This window comes from Palaemon carinicauda, chromosome 35 (genome assembly GCF_036898095.1).
Source record: "Palaemon carinicauda isolate YSFRI2023 chromosome 35, ASM3689809v2, whole genome shotgun sequence".
Taxonomy (NCBI): domain Eukaryota; kingdom Metazoa; phylum Arthropoda; class Malacostraca; order Decapoda; family Palaemonidae; genus Palaemon; species Palaemon carinicauda.
Window position 1 is genome coordinate 37,617,991 of NC_090759.1, and position 15,000 is coordinate 37,632,990.

Below are 15,000 nucleotides of genomic sequence, written 5' to 3' on the forward strand. Positions count from 1 at the left end.
CCTCCTCCTATTTGCTAAGATTCAAAAGTCGTCCTCCCATTTGTTAAGATTCAAAAGTCCTCCTCCCATTTGTTAAGATTCAAAAGTCTTCCTCCTATTTGTTAAGATTCAAAAGTCGTCCTCCCATTTGTTAAGACTCAAAAGTTCTCCTCCCATTTATTAAGATTCAAAAGTCCTCCTCCTATTTGTTAAGATTCAAAAGTCGTCCTCCCATTTGTTAAGATTCAAAAGTCCTCCTACTATTTGCTATGATTCAAAGGTCGTCCTCCCATTTGTTAAGATTCAATAGTCCTCCTCCCATTTGTTAAGACTCTTAAAGTTCTCCTCCCATTTGTTAAGATTCAAAAGTCCTCCTCCCATTTGTTAAGATTCAAAAGTCATCCTCCTATTTATTAAGATTCAAAAGTCGTCCTCCTATTTGTTAAGACTCAAAAGTTCTCCTCCCATTTGTTAAGATTCAAAAGTCCTCCTCTCATTTGTTAAGATTCAAAAGTCGTCCTCCTATTTGTTAAGACTCAAAAGTTCTCCTCCCATTTGTTAAGATTCAAAAGTCCTCCTCCCATTTGTTAAGATTCAAAATTCCTCCTCCCATTTGTTAAGATTCAAAAGTCCTCCTCCTATTTGCTATGATTCAAAAGTCGTCCTCCGATTTGTTGAGATTCAATAGTCCTCCTCCCATTTGTTAAGACTCAAAAGCTCTCCTCCCATTTGTTAAGATTCAAAAGTCCTCCTCCCATTTGTTAAGATTCAAAAGTCATCCTCCTATTTATTAAGATTCAAAAGTCGTCCTCCTATTTGTTAAGACTCAAAAGTTCTCCTCCCATTTGTTAAGATTCAAAAGTTCTCCTCCCATTTGTTAAGATTCAAAAGTCCTCCTCTCGTTTGTTAAGATTCAAAAGTCGTCCTCCTATTTGTTAAGACTCAAAAGTTCTCCTCCCATTTGTTAAGATTCAAAAGTCCTCCTCCCATTTGTTAAGATTCAAAAGTCCTCCTCCCATTTGTTAAGACTCAAAAGTTCTCCTCCCATTTGTTAAGATTCAAAAGTCCTCCTCCCATTTGTTAAGATTCAAAAGTCCTCCTCCCATTTGTTAAGATTCAAAAGTCCTCCTCCTATTTGTTAAGATTCAAAAGTTCTCCTCCCATTTGTTAAAACTCAAAAGTTCTCCTCCCATTTGTTAAGATTCAAAAGTCATCCTCTCATTTGTTAAGATTCAAAGGTCCTACTATTTGTTAAGATTCAAAAGTCGTCCTCCAATTTCTTAAGATTCAAAAGTCCTCCTCCCATTTGTTAAGATTCAAAAGTCCTCCTCCCATTTGTTAAGATTCAAAAGTCCTCCTCCCATTTGTTAAGATTCGAAAGTCCTCCTCCTATTTGTTAAGATTCAAAAGTCCTCCTCCCATTTGTTAAGATTCAAAAGTCCTCCTCCTATTTGTTAAGATTCAAAAGTTCTCCTCTCATTTGTTAAGATTCAAAAGTCGTCCTCCTATTTGTTAAGACTCAAAAGTTCTCCTCCCATTTGTTAAGATTCAAAAGTCCTCCTCCCATTTGTTAAGATTCAAAAGTCCTCCTCCCATTTGTTAAGATTCAAAAGTCCTCCTCCTATTTGTTAAGATTCAAAAGTTCTCCTCCCATTTGTTAAGATTCAAAAGTCCTCCTCTCATTTGTTAAGATTCAAAAGTCCTCCTCCCATTTGATAAGATTCAAAAGTCCTCCTCCCATTTGTTAAGATTCAAAAGTTCTCCTCCCATTTGTTAAGATTCAAAAGTTCTCCTCCCATTTGTTAAGATTCAAAAGTCCTCCTCCTATTTGTTTAAGATTCAAAAGTCGTCCTCCAATTTCTTAAGATTCAAAAGTCATCCTCCCATTTGTTAAGATTCAAAAGTCCTCCTCCCATTTGTTAAGATTCAAAAGTCCTCCTCCTATTTGTTAAGATTCAAAAGTTCTCCTCCCATTTGTTAAAACTCAAAAGTTCTCCTCCCTTTTGTTAAGATTCAAAAGTTCTCCTCCCATTTGTTAAAACTCAAAAGTTCTCCTCCCTTTTGTTATGATTCAAAAGTCCTCCTCCCATTTGTTAAGATTCAAAGGTCCTACTATTTGTTAAGATTCAAAAGTTGTCCTCCAATTTCTTAAGATTCAAAAGTCCTCCTCCTATTTGTTAAGATTCAAAAGTCTTCCTCCCATTTGTTAAGATTCAATAGTCCTCCTCTCATTTGTAAAGATTCAAAAGTTGTCCTCCTATTTGTTAAGATTCAAAAGTTCTCCTCCCATTTGTTAAAACTCAAAAGTTCTCCTCCCATTTGTTAAGATTCAATAGTCCTCCTCCTATTTGTTAAGATTCAAAAGTTCTCCTCCCATTTGTTAAAACTCAAAAGTTCTCCTCCCATTTGTTAAGATTCAAAAGTCATCCTCCAATTTGTTAAGATTCAAAAGTCCTCCTCCCATTTGTTAAGATTCAAAAGTCCTCCTCCTATTTGTTAAGATTCAAAAGTCCTCCTCCCATTTGTTAAGATTCAAAAGTCCTCCTCCTATTTGTTAAGATTCAAAAGTTCTCCTCTCATTTGTTAAGATTCAAAAGTCGTCCTCCTATTTGTTAAGACTCAAAAGTTATCCTCCCATTTGTTAAGATTCAAAAGTCCTCCTCCCATTTGTTAAGATTCAAAAGTTCTCCTCCTATTTGTTAAGATTCAAAAGTTCTCCTCCCATTTGTTAAGATTCAAAAGTTCTCCTCCCATTTGTTAAGATTCAAAAGTTCTCCTCCTATTTATTAAGATTCAAAAGTTCTCCTCCCATTTGTTAAGATTCAAAAGTCCTCCTCCCATTTGTTAAGATTCAAAAGTTCTCCTCCCATTTGTTAAGATTCAAAAGTTCTCCTCCCATTTGTTAAGATTCAAAAGTTCTCCTCCTATTTATTAAGATTCAAAAGTTCTCCTCCCATTTGTTAAGATTCAAAAGTCGTCCTCCCATTTGTTAAGATTCAAAAGTCCTCCTCCCATTTGTTAAGATTCAAAAGTCCTCCTCCTATTTATTAAGATTCAAAAGTTCTCCTCCCATTTGTTAAGATTCAAAAGTCCTCCTCCCATTTGTTAAGATTCAAAAGTTCTCCTCCCATTTGTTAAGATTCAAAAGTTCTCCTCCCATTTGTTAAGATTCAAAAGTTCTCCTCCTATTTATTAAGATTCAAAAGTTCTCCTCCCATTTGTTAAGATTCAAAAGTTCTCCTCCTATTTATTAAGATTCAAAAGTTCTCCTCCCATTTGTTAAGATTCAAAAGTTCTCCTCCCATTTGTTAAGATTCAAAAGTCCTCCTCCTATTTGTTAAGACCCAAAAATCCTCCTCCTATTTGTTTAAGACTCAAAAGTCGTCCTCCAATTTCTTAAGATTCAAAAGTCCTCCTCCTATTTATTAAGATTCAAAAGTTCTCCTCCCATTTGTTAAGATTCAAAAGTCCTCCTCCCATTTGTTAAGATTCAAAAGTTCTCCTCCCATTTGTTAAGATTCAAAAGTTCTCCTCCCATTTGTTAAGATTCAAAAGTTCTCCTCCTATTTGTTAAGATTCAAAAGTTCTCCTCCTATTTGTTAAGATTCAAAAGTTCTCCTCCTATTTGTTAAGATTCAAAAGTTCTCCTCCCATTTGTTAAGATTCAAAAGTTCTCCTCCCATTTGTTAAGATTCAAAAGTTCTCCTCCTATTTGTTAAGATTCAAAAGTTCTCCTCCTATTTGTTAAGATTCAAAAGTTCTCCTCCCATTTGTTAAGATTCAAAAGTTCTCCTCCTATTTGTTAAGATTCAAAAGTTCTCCTCCTATTTGTTAAGATTCAAAAGTTCTCCTCCTATTTGTTAAGATTCAAAAGTTCTCCTCCCATTTCTTAAGATTCAAAAGTTCTCCTCCCATTTGTTAAGATTCAAAAGTTCTCCTCCTATTTGTTAAGATTCAAAAGTTCTCCTCCTATTTGTTAAGATTCAAAAGTTCTCCTCCCATTTGTTAAAACTCAAAAGTTCTCCTCCCATTTGTTAAGATTCAAAAGTCATCCTCACATTTGTTAAGATTCAAAGGTCCTACTATTTGTTTAGATTCAAAAGTCGTCCTCCAATTTCTTAAGATTCAAAAGTCCTCCTCCTATTTGTTAAGATTCAAAAGTCTTCCTCCCATTTGTTAAGATTCAAAAGTTCTCCTCCCATTTGTTAAGATTCAAAAGTTCTCCTCCCATTTGTTAAGATTCAAAAGTTCTCCTCCTATTTGTTAAGATTCAAAAGTTCTCCTCCTATTTGTTAAGATTCAAAAGTTCTCCTCCTATTTGTTAAGATTCAAAAGTTCTCCTCCCATTTGTTAAGATTCAAAAGTTCTCCTCCCATTTGTTAAGATTCAAAAGTTCTCCTCCTATTTGTTAAGATTCAAAAGTTCTCCTCCTATTTGTTAAGATTCAAAAGTTCTCCTCCCATTTGTTAAAACTCAAAAGTTCTCCTCCCATTTGTTAAGATTCAAAAGTCATCCTCTCATTTGTTAAGATTCAAAGGTCCTACTATTTGTTTAGATTCAAAAGTCGTCCTCCAATTTCTTAAGATTCAAAAGTCCTCCTCCTATTTGTTAAGATTCAAAAGTCTTCCTCCCATTTGTTAAGATTCAATAGTCCTCCTCTCATTTGTTAAGATTCAAAAGTCGTCCTCCTATTTGTTAAGATTCAAAATTCGTCCTCCTATTTGTTAAGATTTAAAATTCGTCCTCCTATTTGTTAAGATTCAAAATTCGTCCTCCTATTTGTTAAGATTCAAAATTCGTCCTCCTCCCATTTGTTAAGATTCAAAAGTCGTCCTCCTATTTGTTAAGATTCAAAATTCGTCCTCCTCCCATTTGTTAAGATTCAAAAGTCGTCCTCCCATTTGTTAAGATTCAAAAGTCCTCCTCCCATTTGTTAAGATTCAAAAGTCCTCCTCCTATTTATTAAGATTCAAAAGTTCTCCTCCCATTTGTTAAGATTCAAAAGTCCTCCTCCTATTTGCTAAGATTCAAAAGTCCTCCTCCTATTTATTAAGATTCAAAAGTCCTCCTCCCATTTGTTAAGATTCAAAAGTCCTCCTCTCATTTGTTAAGATTCAAAAGTCCTCCTCCCATTTGTTAAGATTCAAAAGTCCTCCTCCCATTTGTTAAGATTCAAAAGTTCTCCTCCCATTTGTTAAGATTCAAAAGTTCTCCTCCTATTTGTTAAGATTCAAAAGTTCTCCTCCTATTTGTTAAGATTCAAAAGTTCTCCTCCTATTTGTTAAGATTCAAAAGTTCTCCTCCCATTTGTTAAAACTCAAAAGTTCTCCTCCCATTTGTTAAGATTCAAAAGTCCCCCTCCCATTTGTTAAGATTCAAAAGTCCCCCTCCCATTTGTTAAGATTCAAAAGTCCTCCTACCATTTGTTAAGATTCGAAAGTCATCCTCCAATTTGTTAAGATTCAAAGGTCCTACTATTTGTTTAGATTCAAAAGTCGTCCTCCAATTTCTTAAGATTCAAAAGTCCTCCTCCTATTTGTTAAGATTCAAAAGTCTTCCTCCCATTTGTTAAGATTCAATAGTCCTCCTCTCATTTGTTAAGATTCAAAAGTCGTCCTCCTATTTGTTAAGATTCAATAGTCCTCCTATTTGTTAAGATTCAAAATTCGTCCTCCTATTTGTTAAGATTCAAAATTCGTCCTCCTATTTGTTAAGATTCAAAATTCGTCCTCCTATTTGTTAAGATTCAAAATTCGTCCTCCTCCCATTTGTTAAGATTCAAAAGTTCTCCTCCCATTTGTTCAAGATTCAAAAGTCCTCCTCCCATTTGTTAAGATTCAAAAGTCCTCCTCCCATTTGTTAAGATTCAAAAGTCCCCCTCCCATTTGTTAAGATTCAAAAGTCCTCCTACCATTTGTTAAGATTCAATAGTCCTCCTCTCATTTGTTAAGATTCAAAAGTCCTCCTCCTATTTGTTAAGATCCAAAAATCCTCCTCCTATTTGTTTAAGATTCAAAAGTCATCCTACCATGTGTTAAGATTCAAAAGTCCTCCTCCTATTTGCTAAGATTCAAAAGTCCCCCTCCCATTTGTTAAGATTCAAAAGTCCTCCTCCCATTTGTTAAGATTCAAAAGTCCTCCTCCTATTTGTTAAGATCCAAAAATCCTCCTCCTATTTGTTCAAGATTCAAAAGTCCTCCTACCATGAGTTAAGATTCAAAAGTCCTCCTCCTATTTGTTAAGATTAAAAAGTCCCCCTCCCATTTGTTAAGATTCAAAAGTCCTCCTACCATTTGTTAAGATTCAAAAGTCCTCCTCCCATTTGTTAAGATTCAATAGTCCTCCTCTCATTTGTTAAGATTCAAAAGTCCTCCTCCTATTTGTTAAGATTCAATAGTCCTCCTCCTATTTATGAAGATCCAAAAATCCTCCTCTTATTTGTTTAAGATTCAAAAGTCCTCCTACCATGTGTTAAGATTCAAAAGTCCTCCTCCTATTTGTTAAGATTCAAAAGTCCCCCTCCCATTTGTTAAGATTCAAAAGTCCTCCTCCCATTTGTTAAGATTCAAAAGTCCTACTCCCATTTGTTAAGATTCAATAGAACTCCTCTCATTTGTTAAGATTCAAAAGTCCTCCTCCTATTTGTTAAGATTCAATAGTCCTCCTCCTATTTATTAAGATCCAAAAATCCTCCTCCTATTTGTTTGAGATTCAAAAGTCCTCCTACCATGTGTTAAGATTCAAAAGTCCTCCTCCTCCTCCTATTTGTTAAGATTCAAAAGTCCCCCTCCCATTTGTTAAGATTCAAAAGTCCTCCTCCCATTTGTTAAGATTCAAAAGTCCTACTCCCCTTTGTTAAGATTCAATAGAACTCCTCTCATTTGTTAAGATTCAAAAGTCCTCCTCCTATTTGTTAAGATTCAAAAGTCCTCCTCCTATTTGTTAAGATTCAAAAGTCCTCCTCCTATTTGTTAAGATTCAAAAGTCCTCCTCCTATTTGTTAAGATTCAAAAGTCCTCCTCCCATTTGTTAAGATCCAAAAATCCTCCTCCCATGTGTTAAGATTCAAAAGTCCTCCTACCATGTGTTAAGATTCAAAAGTCCTCCTCCCATTTGTTTAAGATTCAAAAGTCCTCCTCCTATTTGTTAAGATTCAAAAGTCCTCTTCCCATGTGTTAAGATTCAAAAGTCCTCCTCCCATTTGTTTAAGATTCAAAAGTCCCCCTCCCATTTGTTTAAGATTCAAAAGTCCTCCTCCAATTTGTTAAGATTCAAAAGTCCTCCTCCCATTTGTTAAGATCCAAAAATCCTCCTCCCATGTGTTAAGATTCAAAAGTCCTCCTACCATGCTTTAAGATTCAAAAATCCCCCTGCCATTTGTTAAGACTCAAAAGTTCTCCTCCCATTTATTAAGATTTAAAAGTCCTCCTCCATTTGTAAGGATCCAAAAGTCCTCTTCCCATTTGTTAGGATTCAAACGTCCTCTCCCCATTTGTTTAGATCCAAAAGTCCTTCTCCCATTTGTTAAGATCTAAAATTCATCCTCTTATCTGTTAAGATCCAAAAGTCCTCCTCTCATTTGTTAAGATTCAAAAGTCCACCTCCTATTTGTTAAGATTCAAAAGTGCTCCTCCTATTTGTTAAAATTAAAAATTCCTCCTCCCATGTGTTAAGATTCAAAAGTCCTCTTCCCATTTGTTAAGATCCAAAAGTCCTCCTCCTATTTGTTAAAATTAAAAAATCCTCTTCCTATTTGTTAAAATTCAAAAGACCTCCTCCCATGTGTTAAGATTCAAAAGTCCTCCTCCCATGTGTTAAGATTCAAAAGTCCTCCTACCATGCTTTAAGATTATTTGTTAAGATCCAAAAGTCCTCCTCCTATTTGTTAAGATCCAAAAGTCCTCCTCCTATTTGTTAAAATTCAAAAGTCCTCCTCCCATGTGTTAAGATCCAAAAGTCCTCCTCCTATTTGTTAAAATTCAAAAGTCCTCCTCCCATGTATTAAGATTCAAAAGTCCTCTTCCCATTTGTTAAGATTCAAAAGTCCTCCTCCCATTTGTTAGGATTCAAAAGTCCTCCTCCCATTTGTTAAGATTCACAAGTCATGACTCAGTGTTTGGATTTCTTTGACACTCAACAGCTTTAGCAACTAAGAGTTATAGGAATTAGATGGCAAATAGAAGAACTTACCTATTGGAACACTGTAAAATGACCAATTCTCTGACAAGAGCAAAAGGAACCTACCTCTTGAAGATAAACTAAATTGAAGAAAGTTAACAGAACTATGGAGTTGATGAATCAGCCCCCTTAGCAAAGGCAAAGGAAGAAATACCCAACAAGGCACAAAGGACAAGTATACCAAAAAAAAAAATCTTAATGGTTATTTGCCGGACTACAAATCCAAGAAACCCTGCAATTACAATAAGTAATTTTTTAAGACAGGTTGGACAGCGAGATGGCAGAAAGAAGAAGAAACAGAGGTAGCGTAGAGCATAAAATGACCATGTAATGAGACCATAGAGTTCTTTCAGTACCACCATTATGTAAATATTCAACGTGCGTTCAGTCTCAAGAAATCAGGAATGAGACACATTATCGGTCTAAAGAAATCAGGAATGAGACACATCATCGGTCTCAAGAAATCGGGAATGAGACACATTATCGGTCTCAAGAAATCAGGAATGAGACACATAATCAGTCTCAAGAAATCAGGATTGAGATACATCATCGGTCTCAAGAAATCAGGAATGAGACATTATCAGTCTCAAGAAATCAGGAATGAGACACATTATCGGTCTCAAGAAATCAGGAATGAGACACATTATCGTTCTCAAGAAATCGGGAATGAGACACATTATCGGTCTCAAGAAATCAGGAATGAGACACATAATCAGTCTCAAGAAATCAGGAATGAGACATTATCGGTCGCAAGAAATCGGGAATGAGAAACATTATCGGTCTCAAGAAATCAGGAATGAGACATTATCGTTCTCAAGAAATCAGGAATGAGACATTATCGGTCTCAAGAAATTAGGAATGAGAGACATTATCGGTCTCAAGAAATTAGGAATGACACATTATCATTCTCAAGAAATCAGGAATGAGACATTATCGGTCGCAAGAAATCGGGAATGAGAAACATTATCGGTCTCAAGAAATCAGGAATGAGACATTATCGTTCTCAAGAAATCAGGAATGAGACATTATCGGTCTCAAGAAATTAGGAATGAGAGACATTATCGGTCTCAAGAAATTAGGAATGACACATTATCATTCTCAAGAAATCAGGAATGAGACACATTATCGGTCTCAAGAAATCAGGAATGAGACACATTATCGGTCTCAAGAAATCAGGAATGAGACACATTATCGGTCTCAAGAAATCAGGAATGAGACACATTACATCTACTCACTGCCAAACACATCAGCCAAAATTATTGCATTTTCTTTCGGACGTCAAGTGACAAACCCATCTGATTTCAGCAAAGGAGGAACAGATTATCTAAATCAAGAATAGATTTAAAGGTAGCCCATATATATATATATATATATATATATATATATATATATATATATATATATATATATATATATATATATACATATATATACACATATATATATATATATATATATATATATACATATATATGTATGTATATATATATATATATATATATATATATATATATATATATATATATATATATATGTATTCAAATAAGCCATATATATTTTTGATATATTAATGTCTGGATTCTCTTAACAACCTCGGGATCACAGACCCAGGCGAAATCTCACAAAGACAAGAGCTTGGCTCCGGCCGGGAATCGAACCCTGGTCGGCAAGCTTATATAGACAGTGACTAACCCACTGTCTATATAAGCTTGCCGACCAGGGTTCGATTCCCGGCCGGAGCCAAGCTCTTGTCTTTGTGAGATTTCGCCTGGGTCTGTGATCCCGAGGTTGTTAAGAGAATCCAGACATTAATATATCAAAAATATATATGGCTTATTTGAATATGAAAAACACGTAAAAATGTGCAAAATTTATCATATATATGTATATATACATACATATATATGTATATATATATATATATATATATATATATATATATATATATATATATATATATATATATATAGAACTCAGAGAAGTTTTCAAATATTGAGGTCCCTACTGCAATAATTGATTACGCATATATTATTATACAATATTTACTGAAAAACCATAACAGAATGAATAAAATGTGAAGAGAGTATATTAAAAAAATTCAATTTAAATCTATTAACATTATCAGTCCATCAAAAATGAAAATACAAATAAAACATAGATTTTTGGATGATTAATTCATTAATGGAAACCTAATTCGTAATTCCAGATTATACCACGAAAGGTTTATTTCAGGGTTAAATTGTACTAATTTTCAATTGAATTACAAATCTCTGAAACGAAGCACCTAAGTAAGCCTACAGTGTCTCAGAAATGGAACATCTCAAACTCTCTGAAACGAAGCACCTAAGTAAGCCTACAGTGTCTCAGAAACGGAACATCTCAAACTCTCTGAAACGAAGCACCTAAGTAAGCCTACAGTGTCTCAGAAACGGAACATCTCAAACTCTCTGAAACGAAGCACCTAAGTAAGCCTACAGTGTCTCAGAAATGGAACATTTAGAATAGTCACAGAACCAAAATTTGACCTTAATACAATAGCTAAATTGCCAGAAAAGAATTTGCCTAATAACAGGTGAAAAAAAAAAACTTCAAGCTCATTTTCTTTAAGCTACTGACCAATTTAGATTCAAAAATAAAAAAAAAATGCCATTCCAATCAGCTTGAGATCATTACAAGAGTAGGTCACATCAGGAACAGCCTACTCAATCATTAAAATAAATTGGAAGAAAATGCATGTCCGAATTGAAGGACCATCCATACTTAATATAACACCATGCGAATTATTATTATTATTATTATTATTATTATTATTATTATTATTACTTGCTAAGCTACAACCCTAGTTGGAAAAGTAGGATGCTATAAGCCCAAGGGCCCCAACAGGGAAAATAGCTCAGTGAGGAAAGAAAAGAAAGGAAAATAAAATATCCTAAGAACAGCAACAACATTAAATTAATATTTCCTATATAAACTATCAAAACTTTAACAAAACAAGAGAAAGAGAAATAAGATAGAAGAGTGTGCCCGAGTGTACCCTCAAGCAAGAGAACTCTAACCCAAGCCAGTAGAAGACCATGGTACGGAGGCTATGGGACTACCCAAGACTAGAGAACAATGGTTTGATTTTGAAGTGTCCTTCTCCTAGAAGAGCTGCTTACCATAGCTAAAGAGTCTCTTCTACCCTTACCATGAGGAAAGTGGCCACTGAACAATTATAGTGCAGTAGTTAACCCCTTGGGTGAAGAAGAATTGCTTGGTAATCTCAGTGTTGTCAGGCGTATAAGGACAGAGGAGAATGTGTAAAGAATAGGCCAGACTGTTCGGTGTTTGTGTAGGCAAAAAGAAAATGAACCGTAACCAGAGAGATGGATCTAATGTAGTACTGTCTGGCCAGTCAAAGGTCCCCATAACTCTCTAGCGGTAGTATCTCAAAGGGCGGCTGGTGCCCTGGACGAAAACTAGATCCAAGCAATTACTTGGTGAGCGAGGACTAATTAATGATACGTTAACGGTCGATTCAGAAGCAAAGTCAAAGCTCTTAGGCCAAGAGTATCAGGTGAAACATAATTCAACCAACAAACTCGTTACTTCCTTTGGTCGCTGCAATCTCACCATCCTTACGAGCTAAGGATGGTGGTTTTGGGGAGCCTATAGGTAGGTTCATCTGCTGAGTCATCAGCAGCCCTTGCCTGGCCCTCCTTGGTCCTAGCTAGGGTGGAGAGGGGCCTTGGGCGCTGATCATATATATATATATATATATATATATATATATATACATATATATACTGTATATATATAATATATATATATATATATATATATATATATGTAAATATATATATATATATATATATATATATATATATATATATATATATATATATATATATACTGTATATATATAATATATATATGTATATATATATATATATATATATATATATATATATATATATACATATATACATATATACGTATATACATACATATATATATACATATATACATATATACACATATATATATATATATATATATATATATATATATATATTGTCCTACTCGATTGGGCCTTTAAACCTTTAAACCCTTTAAACCTTCAATCACAGGCCAATTTTGACCTTCCTATATCTCAACCATACCAACTAAGAATGGCATGGATCTCGATGAACTATTCGTTTCTTGAATCCTAGAACACAGAACTTCGAAGAGTACTGTTTTTAAGATACGAAATATCTAGTAATAACCGATTACTTTAGTCCATTTCTTTTAGCGATGCATATTTGCACCGACTCGCAGCGGTGCCCTTTTAGCTCGGAAAAGTTTCCCGATCGCTGATTGGTTAGAATTATCTTGTCCAACCAATCAGTGATCCGGAAACTTTTCCGAGCTAAAAGGGCACCGCTGCGAGTCGGTGCAAATATGCATCGCTAAAAGAAATGGACTATAGTAGCATGTGTTGTCGACTTGTAGGACAGCTCAGCTTCTTCCAATACGAAGACTTGCAAATAATAACAATGGTCATCATTATGGGGTAATCATGTGTTATTACCGTGTCTTCCGCAATGGGAGCTCTTAATGTCCTCTTTGCCTGGATTGGGCAAATATCTTATTGATTCGGAGTAATGGTATGCAGTAATCAAGTCATCAAACAACCTCTATTAGACGTCACTTCTTGACGTATATTTTGGCAAGATATATTCCTTCAAATCAAGTGTACTGAACCAAACGCTGCTTCAGCAAGTGCCTAGTTTCAGTTCCACTTTCATCTGAATAGATGCTCGCCAGAACGACAGTCCGGCAAGCACAACCCCTCACCTGTGGTGCTTGTACCAACCGCGTGTCACACGATCGTACATAGTAACGACATTTCTTTTTTTTGTATATATTATGCTTTGTATCTTCGCTCTCCCCTCGCACTGATAGGGACCTGAATAAACATGTCTGTTTTTCTCACCGTTAACTGTTAACGGCACCGGTTGTCGGTTGAACATGAAATTGCCTGTTATGTTTTTATGTCCTTTTTGCCTGGACTTTATGCATATACGAGTATAAACGGATGTTCTGTAATAAAGTTACTCAGTTGCTTTCATCCTGCCTTCTTAGTCACAGCCTCTCTCGGCCGGTCACATGCCTTATAACAGCAGTGGCCTCCCCGGTAAACAGCTTGAACTCAGGGTCCCGGGCCGGGATTGATCTGCTGCCATGCTAACCAGAACTTTATTTTGCCAATTGTTTTCTTCTCGCTAATATTTCCTTTCGTATGTAGAGAGACGAATTTCATACTTGAGCAGATTTATGAAGGATGTCCCGACCTTCTCTTTATAATGTTAAATAAATAAAATATTAAGCAGACTGTACGTGAATAGTCCAAATTCGTGAGACAGGCCAGTCAGTGTTCGTCTTTCTTTGACTTCTAGACTGTTCTCTTATCCCTGCACCATCTAGGGTAGGATCAGAGTAAAGTGAAGAAATGTGGACATTTCGGTTTTATCTATATCACGATTGTAACTACCACATACCTTTGGGGGCTATGACATGTCAAAAAGCTCCAGTCCAGAGAAACGCTCTGGGCAATCTACCAGAACAGAAAGAGAACAACATACCGCTTACGCCCTCAAAAGTATGTGTTAATCAATGTCATACCATACTTCTGCATAAAAACGTGTTTAACTTCATTAAAAGGACCTACTATGCTCTCGAAATAAAACTTTAAATACGAATTTTCAAAGCTTCTATAACTACATAAAAAGACTTGAAAAGGACCATCTCAAGTTTTCGCTGTTCTAATTTCGCTAATCTCACATTCTCCCTAAGCAAAGCTAACGAACTTATCATCATCACCATCATCATCTACTCCTTTTGACGCCAAGTGCTTCTTTTAGATTTCGCCAGTCGTCTCCGTCTCTATCTTGAGCTTATAATTCAATACTTCTCAATTCATCATGTACTTCTCCTTCGGGGTCCTCAGCCAGGCAGGCCTGGGTCTTCCAACTCTTCTAGTGTCTTGTTTGGTGAAATAATCTCTCTTGGGGAGTACGAAGGGCGTTCCCAAACTATCTCCATCTACCCCTCACCATGATCTCATCCACATATGGTACTTGAGTAATCTCTCTTATAGTTTCATTTGTAATCCTTTCCTGTCATTTAACTCTAAATATCCTTTTGAGGGCGTTGTTCTCAAATATACTAAACCTATTGGAGATTGTTTCATTGTCATACCATGACTTATGTCCATAGAGTAACACCAACCTCATTAAACTGATATATAACCTGATTTTTATGTGTAACTTCAGGAAATTTGATTTCCAAATTTTATTTAACCTAGCCATTGTCTGATTTGCTTTTTTCAATATGTCACAGCTTTCATAACTTTAATATTCATATTTCTCTCTGAAGTAACGAAATTCAGACTAGTTGAATAAATCTCTCTTTCTTCATATCACCATGCAGCAAACGAATAAATGTTAACCTCCATCCCATTAGTCACAATATGGACAGAGGCACAACGTTCCACCAATCACGTCCACAAACAAACAAGACGAAGACCTTCAACTCGTTGCCTCTTCCTAGTATTTTATTCATTAAATTCGATCTTCTGGCCGATAAGAGTTAAGAGGAAGGAGCTTCAAGTGATTCTACACATTTCAGAGGAGAGGAGTTACACAGATACTGACATAGGGGGAAATTTTGACTTCCGAGATGAAGGGTGCTGGTTGCATTAGTGACCCTTCTACAATTTATATAAGGTCCAGGTCTAAGTAGTTCCCAGTTTATTATTTAGCTTTCTATCTGTTTATATTATATGTATATGTATATGTATATGTATATGTATATGTATGT

The 15,000-nt window shown here is 35.4% G+C and overlaps 1 protein-coding gene across 1 annotated transcript in view; it reads right to left on the reverse strand.

Annotated features, from left to right (window-relative positions):
• Nucleotides 1-15,000, reverse strand: part of LOC137627236 (uncharacterized) — a 522,737-nt gene that overhangs the window by 355,709 nt on the left and 152,028 nt on the right. The window lies entirely within an intron of this gene.